The 21,453-nt window shown below is 41.9% G+C and overlaps 2 protein-coding genes and 1 long non-coding RNA gene across 3 annotated transcripts in view; 2 read left to right on the top strand and 1 right to left on the bottom strand.

Annotated features, from left to right (window-relative positions):
- LOC310770891 (NACHT, LRR and PYD domains-containing protein 3-like) overlaps window positions 1–390 on the top strand; it is a 28,520-nt gene extending 28,130 nt beyond the window's left edge. The window contains exon 11 of the mRNA XM_083663591.1: window positions 1–390. This exon is cut by the window's left edge and continues 1,744 nt beyond it. The gene's annotated coding sequence lies outside the window, so the exon portion shown is untranslated.
- The window catches only part of LOC310770889 (uncharacterized protein), a gene marked incomplete at its 3' end in the record, with an annotated part of 206,626 nt that overhangs the window by 147,409 nt on the left and 37,764 nt on the right, over window positions 1–21,453 (top strand). The gene's annotated exons all lie outside the window — the stretch shown is intronic.
- LOC310770893 lies at window positions 9,111–11,437 on the bottom strand. Its single transcript, XR_014552363.1, has 3 exons — window positions 11,202–11,437; window positions 10,315–10,390; window positions 9,111–10,021 (listed from the first exon to the last, which is right to left on the bottom strand). It is a non-coding gene; the product is annotated as an uncharacterized lncRNA (long non-coding RNA).

Raw genomic sequence — 21,453 nt, 5'->3', positions numbered from 1 at the left:
AAAGATAGAGAGACACAGAGAGAGAGAGAGAGAGAGACACAGAGAGAGACACAGAGAGAGAGAGAGATAGAGAGAGACACAGAGCGATAGAGACACAGAGAGAGAGAGAGAGAGAAGGGTCATGGAGGAGGCTTGTTGTTGCTGCTGTGATGTTGAGCAGAATCTCTGGTCTGAGTCAGAGCACAGACAGGATGCTGAGGCATCATAAACTCATGTCTTTCTTATGTACAAACTGTTGTTTTCTTCATTGGATGTAAATACATGGAAATTATTTTAACTGTATTCTACTTTCTTTATCATATATCTTTTTAAGTTAAAATTACTACTTTTTTCACTCAGTTTCAATTTATTTGACTGCTACATTGAGGAATTAAATATGTTGAAAATGTCTACATGTGTTGTGTCTTTACAGTTTTTCTCCAAACGTTTAAACACATTTCCAATAACTGTGGCTCAGTTTGTCAAAACTCCACAAATCTCTTATAAAGTGACACAACACTCAAAACAATGTTTTCTCTTCTCAAAACGGATTCTTTCCACCAAAACAAAACACACAGCTATGATATGTTGATGTCTTACACAGCATCAACTACACACTGGTGTGATCAATTAAAACACTACCATCAAAATAGTCTTCATGTATGTTCTGGCTTCATGAGGCCATGTTACATATTCAAATGCATACAATTGTGTGGAAATAGTTTCCTTTCCTCATTTTGGTAAAGTGTAGTGTTTTGCCCTAAAATAGCATTTACTGTTGATACAACACAAATGTCACCTGTTTTAACAAAACTCAGTAATTTCACTGATACAATAGATTTAAGCCTTAGTGCCACCTGCACATCCACCCTACCTCTACCCAAACTGGCCTTAGCCTCATTCCCCTCAACTCCTGCATGTGCTGGCACCCACAAAAAGCCCACTCTCCACCCCTGCCTCTCTAGTTCAGTCAGTTTCATTAAGATCTCCCCAACTATGTCTACTCTAGCTCTGCCCCCCTCACCTCCCCCCAAAGCCATCAAGGCAGATAGAGAATCAGAGCATACAACAGCCTGACTGAATCCCCCCTCCTCCTCCACCCACCAGAGTGCCCACAGTAACGCGATCAACTCTGCTGAGAATATTGGTATACCATCAGGCAGTCTCCTACTCTGACTGATTTGGGCATGAGAGACATTACATTCCAAAACCCACTCTTCTACTCTCAGGGTCTCTTGAGCCATCCGTATAAATATTTATATATAGTTATTCCAGTTGTTTCTAAGATGTTCCTCTACTACGCCCTCCGCAACACTTCCTATTCGCTTTTCCTGTATGGCCTCTCTTATTGTTAAGTCCACCTCTGCCTCTGACCACAGCCAACGAGGTACAGGTGTCCAGAACACAGGGGGCCCTACCTCATTAAAACCCCTCTCCTCTGAGTACCCCCTTACTGTATTTATATGGCTGCATCTGTTCATCCTGCTAGCACCATTTCCAAACTCCCAGCATTCAGACAGCAAAGAAATGGAAGGAGGTGCTGTTACAGAGCCTTTTAGCTTGACCCAGTCATTTAGAGCTAGTTTTGCACGTCTCAGCCTCAGTGGAGCCTCCCCCGCTTCAACCAGCAGCGCCGGGACTGGCGTGACAATTGTTGTGGTCTATATATATGTGGTATATATATATATTACATGTGTGTGTGTGTGTGTGTGTGTGTGTGTGTGTGTGTGTGTGTGTGTGTGTGTGTGTGTGTGTGTGTGTGTGTGTGTGTGTGTGTGTGTACATCATTGTTTATAGCTGCATTTCCGCAGCTCTCAGCTCTCTGTGTTGAATCTATTTGCTGTTTTCATGATCATGCCCTCAATTAGACATAATGCCAGGTCAATGCTGATTGTTGTTTTTTGCATATATTTATTAGTTTAAGAGAATAAAGGGTTTAATATGACATCTACAGAATTACAAATGTAGGCAAGGTCTTTAATCTACCCATCCAAAGACAACAAGCTGTAAAAACAAACAACATATCACAAAGTCTCACAGACAGACACATTTGTGAAGATGTACATTACTGTTCATTCCCCCTGTTGTGTTTAGACGTTTAGAACAGGAAATTAATGAAATTAATGAACTACTGTTGTTGGTCATGATGCTCACAGTGTGAACGCATAGTAATTGATGGGGAAAATTGAAGTTCCATTGATTGGCATTTCATAATCAATAAGCTATAATTGCATAACACATAATTAATTGATATGAGTTAGGCCTATTAGTCATATGCATACAGTACACCTATTTAATATGTGTGTGTGCTATGGAATTATAATGACAATAAATGATTGCCCTTTTTGCGGGGGGCCTCCTGGAACGCCCTCAAGGACCACCGGGGGGTCCCCGCCCGGACCCCACTTTGAGAACCACTGTCCTCTAACCTATCCAGTTACTCTCAAGTCTATAGTCTCAGTTGTGTCACACTGTTGCAGGAAGCTGTGGTCTGATGTCAGACTGAAGTGAATAGTAGGCTATATTTATATTTATTAGTTCAAGAGAATATGACAACTGCAGAATTACAAATGTAGGCAAGGTCTTTAATCTACCCATCCAAAGACAACAACAATCTGTAAAAACAAACATCACAAAGTCTCACAGACACATTTGTGAAGATGTACATTATTGTTCATTCCCCCTGTTGTGTTTAGATGTTTAGAAACCCCGCCCCTACAGGAAATGAATGAACTACTGTTGTTGGTCATGAAGCTCACAGTGTGAACGCATAGTAATGATGAGAATCTTAATTTGTCATTGTGCCCTTGCCCCTCCCCCCTCTCTCTCTCTTCCAGCCTCTCTGAGTCAGTGGTGAAAAATGTGTTATCTAAGCTGTGAAGGGCTGGGCAACTCTTCTGCTGGAGAGTTTCGAGGAACACAACAACAATAAAGGAAGAAAAGAAACGAATCCCACATCATCATCACTGACTTATATCATTAGACACTGGAGGCTACTGCTGTGAGTCTGGATCAGGAGAGTGCAGCAACGCCGTCAACATCACTGTGACTGCTATGCTAAAGTTAGCCTGATTATGAGTTGTTTGACTTTTATCAGCCTCTACTGGTAACCAGTGGACATGTCACACACTCGGTCAGGGGGCACCTGTTCGGGGCGGAAGGGAACTGGTGGGAATAGCGTGATCCTCCCACGTGTTACGACCTGCCGGTGAAGCTCCGAACTGTCGGGTGAAAAGAAGCACCTGGCAGCTGTGCATGTGTCAGAGGAAGCATGGTGCTAGTCTACGGCTCTCTACAGATCGGCAGAGGGTGGAGCAGCACCGGGGCAGCAGGGGGGAATTGTGGAGAAAATTGGGGAAAATTTCTGAAAAAAGGTACACCTGGGATCTGCTCAGTATAACCACGGAGCAGTTCTATTGGAGCAACAAGGGGATTGTATGCTTTGCTCAAAGGCACTTCAGTAGGCCTATGAGTTGCTGAGGGAAGAGAGAGCATTCATCACAAATTCACTTCCTCCAGATAGATTTTGTCTTGAGATTTTCTCTCGACTTAAAGCCTAATTCCATGTTGAAACTCCACTGGGGTAAAGAATAATTTTAAGTCATGATCATATAAAATCTTTGCTTTGTCTGTTGGCCTTAATGGTTATGAGTGACAGGAGGTGCAGGGCACCACAGGCTGTGTCAACCCTGCACATTTTCTGTAAACACACACCTCCAGGACCCATTCAAAGCTTTAAATAAGGAGGGTCTCTGGATGTTTAGTTTGGTCAAAAACAAGAAAACACTATTCTTAGTTAGTATATTGTAAAAAACATTCTATGTAGCGGAGACAAAGTAAAAAGCTGCTGAGAAGCTGAGATAGGTCTTGTTTGTAGATTCATTGACGCACTAAACAAAAGATTCACTGAGATAAAACAAAAACACGTTTTAAAGTTTTATTACAAAGAAAAAATAATCAACTCAATAGAACATATAAAGTAACTTGTATCAAAGTAATCACAGCGATCAGAAACGAATGAACAGAGGTCAACAACAAATACAGCGACCTACTCACTCGCCTCTTTCCTCCCCAGCAACAGGTGAACAGGTGTATAAATGAACTAGAGTAGGGATATCACCGCCCCCATTCATTTGAGCCAATTCATTCTATCAATCACAATAACAAATAAACAAAAGAACCAGAATATAAACAAGCACAATAATCAATTTTCTCAATCATCATCATCATCAGTATATAAATGGGAGCTAGGCCTCTGTCTTGTCTGTCCCACTGTGATTGTCAGTCAGACAAATGGTCAGAAATCCCACCAAAATACCACATTATGACAGCAAGACCTTTAGGAACCCCATAGAAAAACCCACGTTGTGATTTGGTATCAAAAACTTTTGACATTTGGAGTTTTCTGCATTTGGTGGCGAACACTTCTGTTCTGGCTTAGAAACCCCCTTATTGTCAATATAGGTAGGAAAGCCATAGAGCCCCTAGGTCTCTAGTTCGTGGAAGTAAAGTTTCATGAGGCTGTGTTTATCCTAGAGGTCACATTAGGTCATTTTATTCAGTCAGGTCAAGTTTTGAAAAATGGTCTCACTACAATGAAATGGCTACTGTACTATGGAGACTAACATCATCACACATGAAGACAATTGAGCTCAGTAAATCCACAAGAGTCTCAGCATACCCAATTCATGCAATTCCAAGACTGTTTAGGGACCTGAGTGTATGCAGAAATATTCACATAGAATAAGTGAAAATAACACATTTATACTGCCTGCAAAACACGGCATGGATTTAGCCAATAACTGAATGTGATTAGCAGGAAGTGGGCGTGTCTGTAATGGGGAGAGTTGTGGGTACCCATAGAAGCCATTCTCATTCAGATATCTTGAGCTGAGAGGTCAAGGGACCCCTTTGAAAAAAGGCCCTGCCAGTTTGTCCCTCTCCAAATGAGGCTACCATGGATGGACCGACCACAAAATAACTATCCAACCTTTCAATAAACATGCATGCACAGGCAGCCACATTTTTAACATCATTATTCATATCATTTGACAAACATCAGTGTAAACAAAACATCCAGTGTTGGTGTGAGTAAAATCTCCTCTCCTCTCCACAGATCTAGACAAGCCCTTGGCTGACCTGCATGATGATTTGCTTCCAGAGGAAAGCAAGACACAAGCTAAGACGAGTGTGCAGAAGACTAAAGCTGAAACATCAGAGCTATCTCCTTCAGCATCCAGATCCTAAAGGAAGTGCGTGAGCCTGAAATACTGTCTCTCACTCACTCACTCACTCACTCTCTCTCACACACACACACACACACACACACACACACACACACACACTCTCACAGTACATACTTGCATGCATAAACACTCAAATGCCCCTCCACCAGATAACAATTCATGTTTACTCTCCTGTGTGGGTTATCATGTGTCTCTTCAAGTAATCTTTACGACCAAAACCTTTACCACAGACTGAGCAAGGAAATTGTTTCTCTCCTGTGTGGATTATCATGTGTGACTTCAAGTTTCCTTTATGACCAAAACCTTTACCACAGAGTGAGCAAGTAAATTGTTTCTCACCTGTGTGGATTATCATGTGTTTCTTCAATGATCCTTTTTGACCAAAACCTTTACCACAGACTGAACAATTAAATTGTTTGTCACCTGTGTGGACTATCATGTGTGACTTCAAGTCTACTTTATGGCCAAAACCTTTACCACAGACTGAGCAATTAAATTGTTTCTGACCTGTGTGGACTATCATGTGTGTCTTCAAGGATCCTTTTTGACCAAAACCTTTACCACAGACTGAGCAATTAAATTGTTTCTCACCTGTGTGGATTATCATGTGTGTCTTCAAGCTTCCTTTATGACCAAAACCTTTACCACAGAGTGAGCAAGTAAATTGTTTCTCACCTGTGTGGATTATCATGTGTGTCTTCAAGCTTCCTTTATGACCAAAACCTTTACCACAGACTGAGCAAGTAAATTGTTTCTCACCTGTGTGGATTATCATGTGTGTCTTCAAGCTTGGTTTATGACCAAAACTTTTACCACAGACTGAGCAATTAAATTGTTTCTCACCTGTGTGGACTATCATGTGTGTCTTCAAGGATCCTTTTTGACCAAAACCTTGACCACAGACTGAGCAATTAAATTGTTTCTCTCCTGTGTGAACTATCATGTGTCTTTTCAACTGTGCTTTACCACCAAATATTTTACAACAAACTGGGCAGCTGTGTTTCTTCTTAAGAACTTCACAGTTTTTCTGTGAGTCTAAACCTGAATATTCTTCATCACTGTGTTCAGTCTCAGCTTCAGAAGAGTCTGAAGTCTTGTCATCACTAGTTGGTTGTAAATTACTATCTGGATATAAGTTCCTAGCTGGTTCTGATACTCCACAGTCCTCTCCATCAGCTTCTGTTTTCACCTGTTAAGTTGAGCAGCTGGCTAGAGGCTCTGCCTCTCTGTTCTCCTCAGTTTGGCTTTGATGAAGCTGTGAGGACTGAGGTTTCTCTTCCTCATCTTCACTCTTCACAGGAACAGCAGTGAATGGGAACTCTGTGATATCAGCCTCCTCCAGCCCTTGAAGCTGCTCTCCCTCCTGACTGATCCAGAGTTCCTCCTGTTCCTCTTTAATGTGTGGAGGCTCTGGGTCCTCCTGTTCCTCTTTAATGTGTGGAGGCTCTGGGTCCTCCTGTTCCTCTTTAATGTGTGGAGGCTCTGGGTCCTCCTGTTCCTCTTTAATGTGTGGAGGCTCTGGGTCCTCCTGTTCCTCTTTAATGTGTGGAGGCTCTGGGTCCTCCTGGTGCAGACTGGGGCTCCACTCCTGCTGCGCAGCAGGAACGGCAGTTAGGCGCTGCTCCACCACAGCTCTCAGCTTCTGGACTTCAGACATTTTCATTTTCACAGAGACAGGAACTTTTCCTCCTGAACTATTTACTGTCAAACTGTATCCTTCAAAGCTCCAATAGCTTTACAGCTAACGTTAGTTTCACAGCTAATGCTTCACAGCCGTGGAGTTCACAGCTAATACAGCTAATGTTAGCTTCACAGCTAATGCTTCACAGCCACGGAGTTCACAGCTAATACAGCTAACGTTAGCTTCACAGCTAAACCACTGAAGAGAGGAGCTTCTTCTTCCCCTCAAGAGTTAAACGGAGCCGCTGTTCCAGTTGATATATTCGTGATAATATCATGCGCACACACGAGTCTTCTGTTTGTAAATTCAACTTATGAAAGGATATAACCGGGAAATAATACGCTACTGCTCCTTTCAGGAACATTTGCAATGCATACACCGTCAGCCATCTTGCGCGACATCAGAGGGGGGTGTGGGGGGGGGGCGTGAATATGCGTCATTCGACAGCCACGCCCACCGTGTGGGTGAGGGGGAGAGCTGTGGTCTGATAACCTAGTGGTCAGTGACCTGTACTACGAAGCTAGTTTAATGCCTTATCCGAGTAAGTTTGAGTTTAAACCTGGTTTAGCCGTACTACAAAGCAAGTTAACTTTCAATCACCATGGCAACTGACGCTGCAAAGCTAACCTGGTCGCGACCAGGTTAGCTTCAGAGGATAAGATCAAAATCCATGACAGACCCATATAATCGGCTCTCTGGAGTCACTCACCGTTCATATAAGATCGCCATAGGAAAAATAGATTGCAGTCAACTGAGAATATAACAAGAAAAACATTTGTGGCTCTGTAGGCTACATAATTAAATTAAGCCTACTTACCACTTTATGTCTTAACAGCTCAACGATGCGTGGAGAAATATGATCACTATTAATCACCGCGGCGCATATCATGAATGGACCCTCAAATGGAGTGAGGGTGATATTCTCCTACATGCCAGAAAAGCCTATACATATAATATAGATATGGGATAAATATGGATAGCCCCAATACTAAATATGCAGGCTATTCTTGCATCTTTCAGCTGGAACTGTGTCCTGTAGGCTGTATGCCAATATATGAGCAAAAATAGTCTAGTTTTTATCAATGAAAAGTATGCCCGCATCGTCTCAATTCAGTCCAGCAGTTTTCTCTTTTATATTAGGATATCATTATTATAGCCTATATATGAATTATTCGATCAGTGCAACCACACACACATAATGAGTGATAGAGATCATTATTCATTGAGCATGCGTTTCTAAATCTATGGTCTAAATAGGCTTACAGATTGTGGAAATGTATAGACTGAGACTGCTGTATCAATGTATGCAGCTGTATCAGACAGAAATCGCTGATCAAAGTAGCCTAAATCAAATGACTGATGTGAATACAAGCTGCTGCTTTAGACAGCCCTTCAGCAGACTATCCAACGCGGATTTTCATTCTGACATTAAATCGCGGATACATTAAATATCCGCTAAAACTCTGATCATGCACTGCGCTTTCATGGAACGAGGAAATGGGTGTGGGCGTGGATCAACTCAGCTGTTCATAATGTGATTGGCCAGCGCACCTCTTTCGCGTGGACGCGCGCCTGTGCACGAGCGAAAAACGTGCGCGTGCACAGGCAGATCCCAGGTCCACTTACCTAGTAAAAAACCAGCGTCGTAGTATCAGTTAACTAGATAGCTTTGATCCTGTTCAGTCAAACCAGATCAAAGGGACTTATCGCGGATCTGTCAAACTAGTTTCGTAGTACCCCAGCTAGCAGATCATGGGCGGGCCGCCGGCGGCAAGCCGGAGACCAATTCGGCGGGCCACCGTCGGCAGCCGCAGCGGCTCCGCTGCGGTCGTGCTAGTCGGTGAAACAGCGGTCCGCCGGGGTGGCTCGCTGGCGGTCCGCTGGCGGCACCAGCGTACACAGCCAGCGGCCCTTGCACGGCACGCTGATGGCATGCCGCTGGTATTGCACCTCCCAGCCCCCATATACATTGTTATGCTAATGCATGCATGCAGTGCTTCTCCACTGGCAGGGCTCCCTTCCTCTCATACTTAAATATGGTGGTAATTTCTGAGGTAGCCTATTTGGTTAAAAAAGGTTGAGAACCACTTCAATAATGCACATAATTACAATGATTTAAATGATAACATGTGAGTATTCATACAACAATAATAATTTAAAGGAGAACAGATCCGTGAACTTTTTGTTATTTTATTTATGGACATAAGAAATCAATCAAAGGATGATGATTTGACAACTGTGCATTGCAAATAGCAAAAAACTTGACAACTCTGTAGCTATATGTTGCATATTATGTAGGCTATATATTAAAAAAAACACATCAAGCCAAAAATAATGTATAAAAAAAAACAAAGCAAAGCAAAATCTGCCTTAAATAGTGCAATAGTCAAATAAAACAGTCATAAAGATACAAATAGAAAACAGGCATAAAGTCACGCACAGCAGCACATCATAGATATTCCTTTTCCACCGTGTTCCAAAAAGTAAATTTTATATAAAATTGTGTGTTATTATAGGTGGGTAATTATCAAGGACTGTAATGATTGTAAGTCAATACTAGCAGGGGGAGTCTAGTATATAAATAAACAATAGTCTCAAGATTCAAGCTTACTTAATAGCCATAATGAACATGTTACAAATGAGGAATTTGTCTTTGTGCAGTATGCAGCGCAGCAATACAAATCAGGCAGACAGAAAGGCAATTTTCAAATTAATTTGCATTAAAGTGCAAAGTAACAGACCTTGAAAGTGACATAGTGGAGTCCATGTAAATGTCCGTGGCGTGTAATAAGTCCATAAAATGCCCAGTAAGTCCTTAAGTGATGTGTAATGGTTGTGTCCATGGCCGTGGGATAATAATGTCCATATGAAAGATGTCAAGTGTCTTCAAGTGTCTGTGGGATAAGTCCATGGGGGGCATGGGCTTGTGGAGGCTTTCGGGTCTCATTGAAGAGGCGGATAGCCAAGTCCGAGTCACGAGTGCCTCGAGTCGAGTCACGAGTCCTGGACTTGGACTCCTGGACTCGAGAACACTTGCAGGCAGAGGGAGTCACAGGTCTTTTTCTCTTTGACGGCGTTGCACGTGGTGGACAAGGCCGGCTCCTCCGAAACCCAGCTATGCAGCGGAGAGAGATGGACGAGAGGTGAACAAGAAAGATTGAGGACATGAAGACTAGTCATTACAGTTTGTTGAAGTACAATTTTATATGTATTAAAACAAAAAGGGGGGCGGGGGGCACACACACACCTACACATGGAGGCATTGTGACATCACTGATGCAATAATATTTAGTGAGAGCAACACACACACACACGGGCGTGCCAATAGGGCAGGCGAGGCCAAGCTACGGCTAAAGAAATAATAATTTTCCATAAGAATATTTATAAAAAATAAAATAGAAACCTTACCTTTAAAACTATCTACGAGGTCTTGAAGTTGCCACTCCGCCAATGTGTCTCTGACAAAGCTGTCCATTGGCCCAACCTGAAACAAACAAAGGGAGCTACATTAGAAAAATAAAATAGCTATTTGAATGCCTTTTATGATGCTGCTAGGAGGGATTTTTGAGCTGATACCTATAACAGACAAATATCTGCTTCTCTTGTCCGATAAGCGATAATAATTTCACATTTTTGTATTTATGCAGCTGCTGGACTCTAGCAGCTTCATATGGCTCATCTCAAGCCTGTTTGGTCCAAAATAGAGCTTGCATCAGTGTGGGGGTAAAAGGAAATAAATAATACAAACGATTTACAGACTAACAGTCACAGACTGTAACGGTCTGTAACGTTAGTTTTGATCTCATCTTACATGGCCGTGCACGCAAACAGAAGAATATGCACGCAGTAAATTAACGTGAGCAGCAACACACTAACAATGGGCTGTACTCTGTAACGTTAGTTTAATCAATTGTCTGTTTATAGCCGCGAAAGCAAACGGAATTATGTACGTTAACGTTAAACGGCCGAATAACACCGTTAATGGTGTATTGATATATCCAGAATGAGCACAAAATAGATGTTTGCAACCGATGCCTTTTTACGTTTTACTCCAAGAAACGTGGAAGGTTTTTAACAAGATGTAGATGGCCCATGCATTTCTTCACTGGGTAGAGTGGCTAACGCTAGCCTCTGCTACTTGTAGGCCTATGTGTAACACAAAAAGCTGACTACACAACGACATTTAACTATTAGCCATCTAACTTGTTGTTATCTGCCTAACCAGCGAAATGGCTAATGGTAAGATCGCAGCAGAGCACAATAGGATTTACAAATATAGCGTTAAATATTCTTACCGATCTGCTTTTCAAAGAGCCCCGAAGTTTTCAGTGTTCTTTGTTGTCGTGCACGTCTTGTTTTTCTTGTGATGAAGTTGCAAGAAGGCAGCGGATGATCGCCACCAACCGGTCTGTTATTGTCCGTATATCGCTTTTATAATCAGTCCTGTGTTTTGTAGATAGGTGAAGACAAGTCATGGTTTAAAACGACTTTTTCAAAGATTGTTGCTATCAGTACTCGGCGCATGTTTGCTTCCTGAAATCCCATTCATAAAATGGCGCCAGGACACACGTAGCCTCAATGGCCTGGACGCAGACACAACGTCACACTACGGCAACGCAAAAGTGCCAAAATTCTTCACTTCCCATCGTCACTCTCAACCCCCCCCCCCCCCCCCTCCCTCCCAATAATCTTTATTTCAAACTGTTAACATTACACACACAAAAACAACATCAGACAAATGGATACAGATGAGACATGGGGGGGGGGGGATATATAGACTGCAGTGCAGACCTGACCAGTGTAATAAAGTAGAGAGAGAGAGAGAGAGAGAGAGAGAGAGAGAGAGAGAGAGAGAGAGAGAGAGAGAGAGAGAGAGAGAGAGAGAGAGAGAGAGAGAGAGAGAGAGAGAGAGAGAGAGAGAGAGAGAGCCATCATCCTGCATCTGGCTGAAAAATATAACACTGCATACCCAGTGAATAAATGACCCACGTTTATTCTTCTTGGACATCTACCTATTATTATTTGCACTTTATTTATTTATTTATTTATTTATTTATATTCCAGGGACAAAACAATTGTTCCAGAGGTTAAATTAGGCTACAACTGGGTAGACACAGCCCTGTTGTGCCTTAAATTTTGTGTAGGCCTATACAATATTTTGCCAAAAATATGTTGCTATCTTCTATAAACATTCCAAATTTGACATGTTCAAGTAGAAATGCATCAATGCTAGATTATCCATAAATTAAAATTAGGCCAATTATAAGTAATTTTGCAGGGGAAAAAAGTGATCTTTTGTCTCCACATCTGTATTGCAAAATTCATACAGATTCACATTCTACTCCTAAAATGATTTTTTCCCCTTTGTGTACACACACACACACACACACACACACACACACACACACACACACACACACACACACACACACACACATACAGATCCTTTAAAAAAAATTGAATATCATGGAAATAACATGGATAACCGTGGACTTCAGCGGATTGTCAAGCAAAGACGATTCAAAAAATTTGGCAGAGATTCAGAGGGAGTGGACTGAGGCTGGAGTCAGTCATAACTGAGAAGTAACTGCTGATTTTCTTCACACTATAATACTTTCTTGAAATACTGTATTGGGGGTCTTCTGGAGCTGTAGGCCAAAATTATGAAAAATGAAACAAATAAAGGCTAGAAATATTTCACTTTGTGTGTAATGAATCTATAATCTATGAAAGTTTCACTTTTTGAAAGGAATTATGGAAGAAAACTTTCCATGATATTCAAATTTTTGGGAAAGGATCTGTGTGTGTATATATATATATATACATACTTATAGTGATCAACTGCTTATATTGATCAAAAACCTTGGTCCTGAATTATTCCATGCTGTTATGAATAATTTGCTTATAGTGATCAATACTCTGCTTACAGTGATCATTTTGGGCCTTGTCCCACCTGAGAACAATGGATTTTTTTTTTAATTACAGTAATTTTATTTATTTATTTATTTACTTACAAACTGCCAGAAATGAGCTTTTTGATTAAAAAAAATCTACAGAGGTTCTCAAAGTGGGGTCCAGGTACCCCCAGGGGTCCTTGAGGGGCTTCCAGGGGTATACCCAGCAAAAAAAGTAATTCATTTTCAGAAGAATTCCAAAGATAAGTAACACAATGACAGAATGCATGAGTATTTTGGTCATGGGTTTCATACACTTTATATTATAAAACATTGTGACGACCACACATGGGAGGGTAGTCACAAAAGCTAAAAATCATATCAGTTGGGACAAAATATTATCAAATGAGGCTCCGTTGTCTAATTTGTGTCAGTTTAAAGTTTGAGAACCACTGCACTAGACATCAAGTCAAGTGGCTAGGCCATGGATGCACTATCAAGCACATAAGCTATAGACCACTTTGCTTGGTCATTCAAAACCATTCAAAGTCCAACATCCATCCGGTTGTATTTTAATTTGCTCTGGTTTACGACTCAGGCGTGAACAATTCAATAAAGTGAATTTATAAGCTATTGATTTTGATTTCTGGTATTCAAAGAACATTCCAACACAGGTGATTAGAAATGTTTGTCCACTATGTTTTTTAATTCAAAGACTAACCCAAAAATTTGAGAGAACAACATAAATAAAAAGTAAATGCTGCACGGACAAAACAATTACTACAGAAATGAAATAGGCTACAATAAACTTCTCAAATACAATGTATAATTTTTGGGCATTTGTGTTTTTCATCCATAGGCCTATAGAGCTTTGGAAAATCTTGCTAAGTTCATTTTCGAATGCTGTGAAGGTATTTTTGCCTTTGTGTAGCCTAATAAAAACAGAAATCCATTAAATAGTCTCTTTCAAACAAAAGAGAACAGAACTTAGCCCATCGTTTCAAATTAGAGCTATAGTTTCATAATGCTTATGAATGCAGTTTAATGGATGGAGTATCTTGGCCTATCTGCCGACGGCCAGACACCAGCGCCCCTCCAGCGCTGATGTGGTACTTAGAGAGGGAAAATTCTTGGCGGCTTGCCGACGGCCTGCCGCTGCTAGCCCTCCAGCGGCATTCCGCCAGAGTGAAGGTAGCGGCATCCTCCAGTGGGCCGCCGGATGGCCGCTGAAGGAATGCCACCGCCGCCCGGCCGCTCAAAATGCGACCACGGGCCACTAGCGGCAGCGGCAGATTGCTAGCTGGGACAGGGCTCTGATGTCAGACTGAAGTGATGCTGCCTGCAGGAGACTCAGGCCATGTCCACACGGAGACGGAAGCTATCTTTTTTTTTTTCGTTTCAGAAAAGTTTTCCATAAACATGGAAACGTTTCAAGAAATGTGTGTATCCACATGAAACCACTGAAACCGCTGTAGAATAACAGAGAAAGACAATCTCGTCAATAATGGCATACAACCTCTAGGGGCGCACAGTCTATAATGTGTATCTCACTGTAGCAGCAGCTTAAACCCTTGGCTTTGCGGGGAGGTTTGCCATGTCAATGAATAAAATGATTAAACCTACAGTATACAGGCAAATGCAGAGCTGTTCAGCAGGGCTGATGGTCTCCCTGTAGCCTACAATATAGAACGTTAACTATCGGTGACGTTCCTGATATCATCCACTTCCATGATCTGTAGACATGTTGCAAACACATCCCAGCGTATTGGCCGCTCCTGCACATCACAGCACAGGCTAAATGATGCAACATAAATATACATTATATAAACTCATGGCATAAATGTGTTTTTATTGAAAAAGTCGCGTCAAGTAAGCTAAAGTCTTGTTGGAGTGGACAGAGCGGATATCACAGACATCACAGTGCAACCTGTGTTCGTCAAACCTCTCACTTCCCTATTCACGTTGTATTTACGAGGGCTATATATAGGGCAAGAGAGTATGTTGGTTACACTGAGGGTTTACATTTCATTTCATTTCATTTTGTCCAATATTAAAATATTCCAGAATTGCATGTTGTATTAAAAATAAATATAATTTCTATCTAACACGTTAAGCCTGATTTTGTTTGTGTTATTGTAAAAATGTAGCCGCCGCTAAGCCTTCTGGGAAATATCCGATGAAGGGAGGGGAGGGGTGGATGGGAAGAGTCAGCTGTGTGGAGCCCTGAGGATGTTGTAGGCTACGCTGTTCTCCGTGTCCACTTGTTGCTGACGGTGGTAATAGAGGAGCATTATATTTTGCTGCAAGATCCCCACTGCTGTAGCACGAACGCTACTGCCATGCTTGTTATTGTTGCTGGTGGAGAGAGGTGGGGCTATGGCGTCATCGTTTCAGGAAAGATGCGTATGGGTTGTAAACACGGAAATGCAAGGGTGGCGTCTTCAGATTTAGGCCATGTCCACACGGAGACGACTTTAGGTGTATCCGCTAAAGTTTTTTGTCATATAGCCGTTTCGTCCAGATGGAACCGCGTTCTGGGACTATACGTTCTGGCCGTATACGCTAATTTTTCAAAACGGGTCCCAGAGTGATTAAATCTGAAGACGCCACCCTTGCATTTCCGTGTTTACAACCCATACGCATCTTTCCTGAAACGATGACGCCATAGCCCCACCTCTCTCCACCAGCAACAATAACAAGCATGGCAGTAGCGTTCGTGCTACAGCAGTGGGGATCTTGCAGCAAAATATAATGCTCCTCTATTACCACCGTCAGCAACAAGTGGACACGGAGAACAGCGTAGCCTACAACATCCTCAGGGCTCCACACAGCTGACTCTTCCCATCCACCCCTCCCCTCCCTTCATCGGATATTTCCCAGAAGGCTTAGCGGCGGCTACATTTTTACAATAACACAAACAAAATCAGGCTTAACGTGTTAGATAGAAATTATATTTATTTTTAATACAACATGCAATTCTGGAATATTTTAATATTGGACAAAATGAAATGAAATGAAATGTAAACCCTCAGTGTAACCAACATACTCTCTTGCCCTATATATAGCCCTCGTAAATACAACGTGAATAGGGAAGTGAGAGGTTTGACGAACACAGGTTGCACTGTGATGTCTGTGATATCCGCTCTGTCCACTCCAACAAGACTTTAGCTTACTTGACGCGACTTTTTCAATAAAAACACATTTATGCCATGAGTTTATATAATGTATATTTATGTTGCATCATTTAGCCTGTGCTGTGATGTGCAGGAGCGGCCAATACGCTGGGATGTGTTTGCAACATGTCTACAGATCATGGAAGTGGATGATATCAGGAACGTCACCGATAGTTAACGTTCTATATTGTAGGCTACAGGGAGACCATCAGCCCTGCTGAACAGCTCTGCATTTGCCTGTATACTGTAGGTTTAATCATTTTATTCATTGACATGGCAAACCTCCCCGCAAAGCCAAGGGTTTAAGCTGCTGCTACAGTGAGATACACATTATAGACTGTGCGCCCCTAGAGGTTGTATGCCATTATTGACGAGATTGTCTTTCTCTGTTATTCTACAGCGGTTTCAGTGGTTTCATGTGGATACACACATTTCTTGAAACGTTTCCATGTTTATGGAAAACTTTTCTGAAACGAAAAAAAAAAAGATAGCTTCCGTCTCCGTGTGGACATGGCCTGAATCACTCTGGGACCCGTTTTGAAAAATTAGCGTATACGGCCAGAACGTATAGTCCCAGAACGCGGTTCCATCTGGACGAAACGGCTATATGACAAAAAACTTTAGCGGATACACCTAAAGTCGTCTCCGTGTGGACATGGCCTCAGTCAGTCAGTCCATCAGCAGCATGGAGATAACAGCTCTCTGCATTGTGATTGGTGAGTACTGTTCAGTCCTGTGTGTGTGTGTGTGTGTGTGTGTGTGTGTGTGTGTGTGTGTGTGTGTGTGTGTGTGTGTGTGTGTGTGTGTGTGTGTGTGTGTGTGTGTGTGTGTGTGTGTGTGTCTGTGTGCATCATTGTTTATAGCTGCATTTCCGCAGCTCTCAGCTCTCTGTGTTTAATGTATTTGTTGTTTTCATGATCATGCCCTCAATTAGACATAATGCCAGTAGCCTGTACTACGAATGTTGGATAAGAAGATCCAGGATCTGTCCCTTGATCTGGTTTGTCTAAACCAGATCAGCTCGATTGTAGTTAACTTGTACTACGAACCTCGTTTGCCAGTCGTTAACTCGAACCAGGTTTTTCTAATCAAGTTGACTGCGCGTGCACATGAAAATGCCCGTGCACACGAGCTCGTGCCCGCAAAAGAGGCGTGGTTTTTAACAACTAGCCAATCACAATGCAATATGGACCGCTCAGCTCAGAACCGTAGCTTTTACAGCGCCAGACACGCCTATTTCCTCATTCATCAAAGCCATCGACTACTATGTCAGAATCAAAATCCGCATTGGATATTTTTAGTCTGTTCCCGAATGACTGTCTAAAGTTACCACTTTTATTCACATCAGTCATTTATTTGAAGAGCGGTTTCTGCCTCCACGTATCCTACAGCAGCTGAATTCACCCTCTCAATAAACTGCGAGTGGAAGCAATGTGTAGCCTAATGTCTCAGTCCAAAATCCGTAGACCATTTAGGCTCAACGAATAATAATGATGTCATGTTTAGTCGCACTGATTGAATAATTCATATAGGCTATCAATAAAAAAAAGAATGATAATAAAATTAAAAGAGGCTTCTGAACGACACGGTATGTGCGGGCATAGATTTCATTTATAAAAAATAGCCTATTTTGTGGTCACATATATTGTCAGCAGAGTCGCATATCTCCATATTTCATATAATGATGCTGGAAATATGAAGTTCAATCACATCATACAGGCCAAAAGCAACACTTGCAGCTGCAAAATGCAGGAGTAGGCTAGATATGAATCATCTTAATATGGGATCGCCTGTGTGCAGGTGATCCCATATTAAATTGCTTAGATGTAGTAGGCCAGCATGTAAGCTATGACTATTTCAATTCCAACCCAACGTCAGTCTCAGCTCCATTGCGCACACGGCACCGTGCGCTTTGGAGACGTTTATGTAACCTTTTTATGCCGGTTTAGTGATATTTCTCCACTCACTATTCAGCTGCAATCGATCAGCGGGATCAAACAACGTATCTAGGCTACTTGAGAGCACAAAAATGAATATATAAAAACATATTCCAAAGTGGTATAGGGCTTAATTAAAATAGCCAACAAGTGCAAGGCTTTAGTCCTTGATTAACATTAACATTGATTACCATTACTCATTCAACATTACAATTCGTGCTCCTTCGGGAAACTCATCCAGAAAGGGGTTGGCCATTTTTCCAAACTGCTGATTCGATTGGTTCGTGGGCGGTGGATTTAAGGTCTAATCTTATCCTTGCAACTTAACCTGCTACGGACCAGGTTAAGTGTGAAGCATAAATTGCTATGGAAATATATGTCGGTAAGAAGTTAACTTGCTTTGTAGTACGGCCAAACCAGGTTTAAACCTGAAGTTACCTCGCTAAACCACTAAACTGGCTTTGTAGTACAGGCCTCAGGTCAATGCTGATTGTTGTTTTTTGCATATATTTATTAGTTAAAGACAATAAAGGGTTTAATATGACATCTACAGAATTACAAATGTAGGCAAGGTCTTTAATCTACCCATCCAAAGACAACAAGCTGTAAAAACAAACAACATAACACAAAGTCTCACAGACACATTTGTGAAGATGTACATTATTGTTCATTTCCCCTGTTGTGTTTAGACGTTTAGAACAGGAAATTAATTAAATTAATGAACTACTGTTGTTGGTCATGATGCTCACAGTGTGAACACATAGTAATTGATGGGGAAAATTTAAGTTCCATTGATTGGCATTTCATAATCAATAAGCTATAATTGCATAACACATAATTAATTGATGAGTTATTAGTCATATACATATCACAGTACAGTACACCTATTTAATATGTGTGTGCTATGGAATTATAATGACAATAAATGATTGCCCTTTTTGCGGGGGGCCTCCTGGAACGCCCTCAAGGACCACCGGGGGGTCCCCGCCCGGACCCCACTTTGAGAACCACTGTCCTCTAACCTATCCAGTTGCTCTCAAGTCTATAGTCTCAGTTGTGTCACACTGTTGCAGGAAGCTGTGGTCTGATGTCAGACTGAAGTGAATAGTAGGCGATATTTATATTTATTAGTTCAAGAGAATAAAGGGTTTAATATGACATCTACAGAATTACAAATGTAGGCAAGGCCTTTAATCTACCCATCCAAAGACAACAACAACCTGTAAAAACAAACATCACAAAGTCTCACAGACAGACATATTTGTGAAGATGTATTATTGTTCATTCCCCCTGTTGTGTTTAGATGTTTAGAAACCCCGCCCCTACAGGAAATGAATGAACTACTGTTGTTGGTCATGAAGCTCACAGTGTGAACACATAGTAATGATGAGAATCTTAATTTGTCATTGTGCCCTTGCCCCTCCCCCCACTCTCTCTCTTCCAGCCTCTCTGAGTCAGTGGTGAAAAATGTGTTATCTAAGCTGTGAAGGGCTGGGCAACTCTTCTGCTGGAGAGTTTCGAGGAACACAACAACAATAAAGGAAGAAAAGAAACGAATCCCACATCATCATCACTGACTTATATCATTAGACACTGGAGGCTACTGCTGTGAGTCTGGATCAGGAGAGTGCAGCAACGCCGTCAACATCACTGTGACTGCTATGCTAAAGTTAGCCTGATTATGAGTTGTTTGACTTTTATCAGCCTCTACTGGTAACCAGTGGTCATGCCACACACTCGGTCAGGGGGCACCTGTTCGGGGCGGAAGGGAACTGGTGGGAATAGCGTGATCCTCCCACGTGTTACGACCTGCCGGTGAAGCTCCGAACTGTCGGGTGAAAAGAAGCACCTGGCAGCTGTGCATGTGTCAGAGGAAGGGGGACTGCCCCCTAGTCCGACACCTCACGAGACCGAATTTGGGTTAGGGTCTGGGGGAGGTTAGGTTTAGGCGTGGGGGTGGGAGAGGTTAGGTTTTAAGTTAGGGTCTGGGGGAGGTTAGGTTTAGGCGTGGGGGTGGGAGAGGTTAGGTTTTGGGTTAGTGAAAAACGGGGAATATAATGCCTCTTTTTTCGGACTCGTGAGGTGTCGGACTCGTGAGGTATCGGACTCGTGCCATGGCACCCAGAGGAAGCATGGTGCTAGTCTACGGCTCTCTACAGATCGGCAGAGGGTGGAGCAGCACCGGGGCAGCAGGGGGGAATTGGGGAGAAAATTGGGGAAAATTTCTGAAAAAAGAAAAGTCAGATACACCTGGGATCTGCTCAGTATAACCACGGAGCAGTTCTATTGGAGCAACAAGGGGATTGTATGCTTTGCTCAAAGGTACTTCAGTAGGCCTAGGAGTTGCTGAGGGAAGAGAGAGCATTCATCACAAATTCCCTTCCTCCAGATAGATTTTGTCTTGAGATTTTCTCTCGACTTAAAGCCTAATTCCATGTTGAAACTCCGCTGGGGTAAAGAATAATTTTAAGTCATAATCATATAAAATCTTTGCTTTGTCTGTTGGCCTTAATGGTTATGAGTGACAGGAGGTGCAGGGCACCACAGGCTGTGTCAACCCTGCACATTTGCTGTAAACACACACCTCCAGGACCCATTCAAAGCTTTAAATAAGGAGGTGTCTCTGGATGTTTAGTTTGGTCAAAAACAAGAAAACACTATTCTTAGTTAGTATTTTGTAAAAAACATTCTATGTAGCAGAGACAAAGTAAAAAGCTGCTGAGAAGCTGAGATAGGTCTTGTTTGTAGATTCATTGACGCACTAAACAAAAGATTCACTGAGATAAAACAAAAACAAAAACACGTTTTAAAGTTTTATTACAAAGAAAAAATAATCAACTCAATAGAACTTATATAAAGTAACTTGTATCAAAGTAATCACAGCGATCAGAAACGAATGAACAGAGGTCAACAACAAATACAGCGACCTACTCACTCGCCTCTTTCCTCCCCAGCAACAGGTGAACAGGTGTATAAATGAACTAGAGTAGGGATATCACCGCCCCCATTCATTTGAGCCAATTCATTCTATCAATCACAATAACAAATAAACAAAAGAACCAGAATATAAACAAGCACAATAATCAATTTTCTCAATCATCATCATCATCAGTATATAAATGGGAGCTAGGCCTCTGTCTGTCTGTCCCACTGTGATTGTCAGTCGGACAAATGGTCAGAAATCCCACCAAAATACCACATTATGACAGCAAGACCTTGAGGAACCCCATAGAAAAACCCACGTTGTGATTTGGTATCAAAAACTTTTGACATTTGGAGATTTCTGTAAGATTTGTAGTTTTGTATTTGTAGTCTCTCTCTCTCTCTCTCTCTCTCTCACACACAGTACATACTTGCATGCATAAACACTCAAATGCCCCTCCACCAGATAACAATTCATGTTTACTCTCCTGTGTGGATTATCATGTGTCTCTTCAAGTGTGCTTTACGACCAAAACCTTTACCACAGAGTGAGCAAGTAAATTGTTTCTCACCTGTGTGGATTATCATGTGTGTCTTCAAGTCTCCTTTACGACCAAAACC

The sequence above is a fragment of the Poromitra crassiceps genome, assembly GCF_964638095.1.
Source record: "Poromitra crassiceps genome assembly, contig: HAP1_SCAFFOLD_255, whole genome shotgun sequence".
NCBI lineage: Eukaryota > Metazoa > Chordata > Actinopteri > Beryciformes > Melamphaidae > Poromitra > Poromitra crassiceps.
Note: the sequence above shows the minus strand (reverse complement) of the source record. Positions and strands in the feature narration are given on the sequence as shown.